This window comes from Phyllobates terribilis, unplaced genomic scaffold (genome assembly GCF_046119375.1).
Source record: "Phyllobates terribilis strain yellow unplaced genomic scaffold, ASM4611937v1 Scaffold_1__5_contigs__length_1240528914, whole genome shotgun sequence".
In the NCBI taxonomy this organism is placed as follows: domain Eukaryota; kingdom Metazoa; phylum Chordata; class Amphibia; order Anura; family Dendrobatidae; genus Phyllobates; species Phyllobates terribilis.
The window spans coordinates 596,824,958-596,832,840 of NW_027362761.1; positions in this window are offsets into that span (position 1 = coordinate 596,824,958).

Genomic DNA, 7,883 nt, shown 5'->3' on the forward strand with positions numbered 1-7,883 from the left:
GCCAGTTACCTGCCAGATTCCTGCCAGCTTGCTGTCCTAATCCTGCCTGATTTCCTGTTACCTGCCTGCCTGCCTGAGGTCCGACGGTCTGCCTTACAACTCCGGTCAGTCTGTCTAAGGACCAACTTGCCCGCTCACCTGGGAGCGCACATCAGCTACCTGCCTGCTTGCCTGAGGTCCGACGGTCTGCCTTACAACTCCGGTCAGTCTGTCTATGGACCAGCTTGCCCGCTCACCTGGGAGCGCTTCTCCGCTACCTGCCTGCTTGCCTGCCCGGAGGCTCCGCTGTCACGTGCTGTGACCACCAGCTATTCCAGACTCTTGCCCGCTCACCTGGGAGCGCTTCTCCGCTACCTGCCTGCTTGCCTGCCCGGAGGCTCCGCTGTCACGTGCTGGGACCACCAGCTATTCCAGAGACTCTTGCCCGCTCACCTGGGAGCGCTTCTCCGCTACCTGCCTGCTTGCCTACCTGGAGGCTCCGCCGTCACGTGCTGTGACCACCTGCTATTCCAGAGACTCTCGCTTGCTCACCTGGGAGCACACATCCTCCATCTGCCTTGCTAGCCTACCTGGAGGTTCAGCCATCACAGGTCGTACCTACCCTTTACCTAGAGACTGCCCCGGTCACTTGCCGTGACCTCCAGCCCGTTCTTCCAGAGACTGCCCCGGTCACTTGCCGTGACCTCCAGCCCGTTCTTCCAGAGACTGCCCTGATCACTTGCCGTGACCTCCTGCCCGTACACCCAGAGACTGTCCCGGTCACCTGCTGTGACTGCCTGCCTGGTCGCCACCCGCTCCCTTACAAGGACCGCTCCCTTGTATAGTAGCCCAGAGGTTCCGCCTCCCAGACCCGTTACAGTTTGCTCGGGCCATGGAACCCGGTGGCACCCAAGCTCCATCGCTCTCGGACCTGTGTCATGAACTGTCCCGTCAAAGGTCCCAACAGGAGTCCATCCTGGGTCACCTGCGGAATGTCAATACTCGCCTGGACACTCTGACTGCTCCACCAACAACCTCCGCCAGTGCCATGTCTCGCAATCCGGCAGTTCCGCTGTCCACTAACACCATGATATCCTACCCCGGACCTCGGCTTTCTGCACCTCCTCGCTTCGGAGGCGACTCAGCCCAGGCTCGGGGCTTCATAAATCAGTGCACCCTGCACTTTGAACTATTGTCCCACCAGTTTAACTCTGACCGAGCCAAAATTGCATTCATCATGTTCCATCTCACCGGGGAGGCCCTGGCCTGGCTAAATCCTCTATGGGAGAGAGGAGACCCCCTGGTGTCCAACTTGCCTGCTTTTCTCACGGCTTTCCGGAAAGTCTTCGACGAACCCGGACGGAAGACCTCATCCGCATCATCGTTGCTACGCCTCCGTCAGGAAAGTCTCACCGTGGGCCAATATGCCATACGGTTCCGTACCCTTGCCTCGGAGCTGGCCTGGGATAACGACGCTCTGGTTTCCGTCTTCTGGGGGGGTCTGTCCGGCCGTATTAAAGATGAACTTGCCGGTCGGGACATTCCTACCACTCTCGATGACTTAATAACTCTTGCCACCCGGATTGACCTACGGTTCCAGGAGCATGCCAGAGAGGTCACCCGTGAGAGGAGGTTACCACGTCTAGCTCCTACTTTTCAGAAACCTGTCACTCCTTCTGTCTCTAACCAGGTACACCCTCCTGAGCCTATGCAGGTCGACCAGACCAAGATGGTCAAGACCCGTCAGGACTTACGCCATGCCGAGGGGACCTGCTTCTACTGTGGCAGTAAGGAGCACCGGATCCGTGCCTGCCCGGAGAGGTCGGGAAACGCCTGTGTCTAGGTTCGCTCAGAGAGGTCCACCTAGACAAGAATAAATCCTCTCCATCCCTGCTGTTGTCAGTTTCAATCGTCTACGGGGAGAACCGTTATTTCGAACTAGCCCAACTGGACTCTGGAGCAGCCGGGAATCTTATTTCACAGTCCCTGGTAGAGAAATACCGCATCCCCACCAAACCTCTGGCTGTACCCTTGTCTGTTGCTGCCGTGGATGGGGGGCTCTTACCACGCCCCATCCAACTCATCACCGAATCCATTACTCTGCAGGTGGGAATGCTGCATTCTGAAAGTATCTCCTTCCATGTTCTGCCTGGACTCTCTCACGCCCTCTTGCTAGGCCTACCTTGGCTCCAGAAACATGCACCCGTTCTTGACTGGCAGACCGGAGAAGTCCTTCGCTGGGGACAGGGCTGCCATAAGACCTGTCTGGTTCCCGTTCATCCCGTCCGTCCTTCTCCTACCCCAGCTAATCTACCTGGACTTCCGATTCCTTATTGGTCTTATGCTGATGTCTTTAATAAAAAGGAGGCAGAGACACTACCCCCTCATAGACCATACGACTGCCCTATCGACCTGTTACCTGGTACTTCTCCTCCCCGTGGGCGTATTTATCCATTATCCGCTGCTGAGACCCGGTCGATGTCCGAATATATTGAGGAGAATCTGGCCAGGGGATTCATCCGGAAATCTACCTCCCCGGCGGGAGCAGGCTTCTTTTTCGTCAAAAAGAAGGACGGCTCTCTCCGTCCCTGTATAGACTATAGAGGCCTTAACCAGATCACGGTGAAGAATAAGTACCCCCTTCCGCTCATTCCGGAATTATTTGATCGTCTGAGGGGGGCTAGAATCTTCACCAAACTGGACCTCCGTGGGGCGTACAACCTGGTTCGTATCCGTCAGGGGGATGAATGGAAGACGGCATTCAACACCCGGGACGGCCACTATGAATATCTGGTAATGCCCTTTTCCCTCTGTAACGCTCCTGCCGTCTTTCAAGAGTTGGTCAATGACATCTTCCGGGACCTTCTCTACTCCTGCGTAGTGGTGTACCTGGACGACATCTTGGTCTTCTCTCCGGATCTCCAGACTCACCGGAGGGATGTTCGTCAGGTCCTGCTCAGGCTCAGGCAGAACCATCTCTACGCTAAATATGAGAAGTGCCTCTTTGAGCAGACCTCGCTTCCGTTTCTGGGCTACATTATCTCTCAGACCGGCCTACAAATGGATCCTGAGAAACTGTCTGCCATCGAGAAATGGCCCCGACCAGAGGGGTTGAAGGCTATTCAACGGTTCCTGGGCTTCGCCAACTATTACCGCCTCTTCATCCCGCACTTCTCTTCCCGGACTGCCCCAATTTCCGCGCTCACCCGTAAGGGTACTAATCCCAAAGAGTGGCCGCCCGAAGCAGAGGAGGCCTTTCTTTCCCTAAAACAGGCCTTCTCTTCCGCCCCGGTGCTGCATCGCCCGGACGGCAACAAGCAGTTCTTCCTGGAAGTTGACGCCTCCTCCTTTGGAGCCGGAGCGGTACTTACTCAAAAATCATGTTCCGGGAGAATGGTAACTTGTGGCTTCTTCTCCAAACTCTTCTCCTCTTCTGAGCGCAACTATTCCATAGGAGACCGAGAGTTATTGGCCATCAAGCTGGCGTTGGAGGAGTGGCGTTACCTACTCGAGGGGGCTCTTCATCCGGTAATAATTTACACTGACCACAAGAACTTGGCTTACCTCCAGCATGCCCAGAGACTTAACCCGCGCCAAGCCCGGTGGTCCTTGTTTTTTGCTCGCTTTGATTTTGTTCTTCATTTTCGCCCGGCTGACAAAAACGTCAAAGCAGACGCCTTGTCCCGATCCTTTCTGGTGTCCGATCTCGAGGAAGAACCTAAACATATCATCGATCCCGCCAGAGTAATGCAGGTGACTCCCGTGAGTCTAAATCGTCTCCCTCCCGGTAAGACGTTTGTTTCAGTACCTGATCGGGAGAAGATCCTACACTGGGGCCATTCGTCTAAACTAGCTGGCCACGCCGGTCAGAAAAAGACCCTCCAGCTTATTGCCCGGCACTATTGGTGGCCTACCCTGCACAAGGACATAATAGACTTTGTTTCTGCCTGTGTGTCCTGCGCCCGCAACAAAGTCCTGAGACATCTGCCAGCCGGACGCCTCCTTCCGCTTCCTGTACCTGCTGCCCCCTGGCAGCATATAGCAATGGACTTTATAACTGATCTCCCCGTCTCTGCCGGTTGTACGGTCATTTGGGTGGTCGCTGACGGCTTTTCCAAGATGGCTCACTTTATTCCCCTGCCAGGCCTTCCGTCTGCACCCGAGCTGGCTAAAGACTTTATCCGCCACATCTTCCGTCTTCATGGCCTGCCCCTCCACATCGTGTCGGATCGTGGGGTACAGTTCACCTCACGTTTCTGGAGAGCCACTTGTAAACTACTAGACGTCACCCTGGACTTCTCTTCCGCTTACCACCCACAGTCCAATGGTCAAGTGGAGCGGATCAATCAGAACCTGACCAGTTACCTCCGGCACTTCGTTAATGCCCACCATTCTGACTGGGTGGATCTCCTATCATGGGCCGAGTTCTCTTATAATAATCACGAGAGCGAATCCTCCTCCAAATCCCCGTTTTTTGTAGTCTTTGGTCAGCATCCTCGGATTCCTTTTCCTGTCTCCACCTCTGTGGACAACCCGGCTGCGGAATCTCTCGTTAGCAAATTTTCCTCCATATGGGAGAGTACCCGGTCCGCACTCCTTCTGTCATCCGAGCGTATGAAAAGACACGCTGACAAAAAACGCCTGGATCCTCCACAATTTCGTCCAGGAGATAAAGTCTGGCTCTCATCTAAATATGTTCGACTCAAGATACCTTCTTACAAGTTAGGGCCTCGGTTCATCGGTCCTCTGGAGGTCATCAGTCAGATCAACCCGGTGGCCTATAAATTGAAACTCCCGGCCAACTTACGGATCCCTAACTCCTTCCATGTATCTCTCCTCAAACCCGTGGTGCTTAACTCTTTTTCCAAGTCTACAGGTACGCCTCCTGCTCCGGTTTCTGCTGAGGACGAGTTTGAGGTAGAGAACATTCTTGCCACCAAAAGGGTAAGAGGAAAGACCTTTTTTCTGGTAGATTGGAAGGGGTTTGGTCCTGAGGAGAGAACGTGGGAGCCCCGGGAGAACATCCATGCCCCTCTCATCCTAGCTAAATTTCTATCTGACCTAAAAAAGGGGGGGCCTAAAGGGGGGGGTACTGTAGTGCCGGCATCCCTGCCCTCTGCTAGGCAGGGACGCTATTCCCCTCACCGCTCTGCTCCGTGCCCGGCGTCCCTCTCCCGCTCTGCTGGCAGCGCGCGCTCCTTCCCGGCCACTGTGCTTAGGGCGCGCGCGCGCGCCCTCCCTCCCTCTTAAAGGGGCCGCGCGCGCCGTCCTAAGGAGTCCCCGGCCAATGGCCGGAGGACTTTACCATATATAAGGCACCTCCTCCAAAATGGAGGTGCCCGAGCAATGTTGTTGCACCGTTCTACTCTGCTTCAGCCCTCAGGTCCCGTTGCCAGTTACCTGCCAGTTACCTGCCAGATTCCTGCCAGCTTGCTGTCCTAATCCTGCCTGATTTCCTGTTACCTGCCTGCCTGCCTGAGGTCCGACGGTCTGCCTTACAACTCCGGTCAGTCTGTCTAAGGACCAACTTGCCCGCTCACCTGGGAGCGCACATCAGCTACCTGCCTGCTTGCCTGAGGTCCGACGGTCTGCCTTACAACTCCGGTCAGTCTGTCTATGGACCAGCTTGCCCGCTCACCTGGGAGCGCTTCTCCGCTACCTGCCTGCTTGCCTGCCCGGAGGCTCCGCTGTCACGTGCTGTGACCACCAGCTATTCCAGACTCTTGCCCGCTCACCTGGGAGCGCTTCTCCGCTACCTGCCTGCTTGCCTGCCCGGAGGCTCCGCTGTCACGTGCTGGGACCACCAGCTATTCCAGAGACTCTTGCCCGCTCACCTGGGAGCGCTTCTCCGCTACCTGCCTGCTTGCCTACCTGGAGGCTCCGCCGTCACGTGCTGTGACCACCTGCTATTCCAGAGACTCTCGCTTGCTCACCTGGGAGCACACATCCTCCATCTGCCTTGCTAGCCTACCTGGAGGTTCAGCCATCACAGGTCGTACCTACCCTTTACCTAGAGACTGCCCCGGTCACTTGCCGTGACCTCCAGCCCGTTCTTCCAGAGACTGCCCCGGTCACTTGCCGTGACCTCCAGCCCGTTCTTCCAGAGACTGCCCTGATCACTTGCCGTGACCTCCTGCCCGTACACCCAGAGACTGTCCCGGTCACCTGCTGTGACTGCCTGCCTGGTCGCCACCCGCTCCCTTACAAGGACCGCTCCCTTGTATAGTAGCCCAGAGGTTCCGCCTCCCAGACCCGTTACAAGGGGGAACCATGTAATGGGTGTGGGTGGAGGAAGTAAATCAGGGGAGCTCAGTAAGAAGTGATATAAAAAGAGGGTGGAACAATCTAGAAGGGTTCTTCAGTGAAAGGAAGAGCTGGGAGCAGGAGCTCTGTAGGAGCTCTGCTCAGGAGGAGGGCATAGCCAGAGAGGCCCAAGACTGAAGATAGAGAGGAGCAGGAGAAAGGCTCCAGGAACGTGGAAGGGATCCCAGGGGTACGGGCAGTGTTGGAGGCCACCCGTACGCCCGAATCTGCCAGGCGGTGGAGGGATCAAGCTGCAGAGGGGACCGGCCCCTGACCAGTGAGAATTACAAGGTTCAACTGGAAACCGGAGGCTTCTGTACTTTCAAGGTGCAGTTGTCACATCCACACTCAAGTTGCCAAAAAGGTAACCGCATAGGATCCAAGGAACTCCAGGTTGCCCAGAAAGATCCGAGGATACCGGCTTGGGACATTGTTTGGCGCAGGGCAAGAAGGGTAAGGGCCAGCGCAGGAATACGGCTGAGAAGGGCATATAGAATGGGGTCCTGTCAGGCACACTTGAAACACCTGGGAGTTTGCTGAACCCCTGCCTGGTGAACGCAGCGCGACGTGGGAGGCTGTAGTTTGTACAGTGCAACCTGAGGAACTGAACAACTGTGAGTAAACTCTGAAGACTGCACCCCACTGTTTCTGTGAAGTTATTGCTGCGCCATCACCCCCTGCACTACACTGCACCACAACTGCAACAGCCACATTCATAACAACTCAGCACGGCCCTGGAGCTAAGCTCTACCTGTGGAGAGCTAAACCAACTCTGCTGCATTCACACCAGCTCCAGAGGACCTGATCCGCAGCGGTGGCTCCATATAGCCGCATACCACAGGTGGCATTACGAACTGTATATAAAAACTATAAATCCCCTGTAAATAACCCCTTTTGATTGACCGCCCTGAGTCACGGACCGGGTCACCGTCACTGTGACATCTCCCCTAGCAACGACCGGCCCGGCTACCGAGTACCCCACGGCCCAGGGGGCGCGTCATATACACGTGTGTGCTATGTATTTATACATATGTGTGTTACATGCATTGTGTGTATATGTAGCGCCCCGAGAGTTCGGCCGCTACAGGGGTATTGCACCTCTGCCAGAGGTGTGGTATTCCACTCCCGGTTAAGGATGGAGTGTGGACCAGGGGGCGCGTCATATACACGTGTGTGCTATGTATTTATACATATGTGTGTTACAAGCATTGTGTGTATACGTGTGTGTATCATGCATTGTGTGTATCACATACTGTATGTGCCTGTAGCATGAACATTTATAATTCCCGGCAGTGCAGACCAGAGTTCATAGGTGTCAACATGTCAGCAATAGCCCAACGAACGAGCAAAGTGCTGCTTATTCATCGGGTGATTGGATTGTTTATGGTGGAACAAAAATCCTTATTCTCAGCAGCACATCGCCCGGTGTAAGCTGCAGATGTGCTGCTGATACCATGATATGTATGGGGACCGATCTCCTGGTGATCGTCCTCTCCCCATCATTCTTCCTCAGCCGCTGTAAAGAAGCCGGAAAACAAGCACCGAACCACTAAAATATTGTCGATCGCACTCGTTTAACGGCCTGAACTCAGCGCATGAAA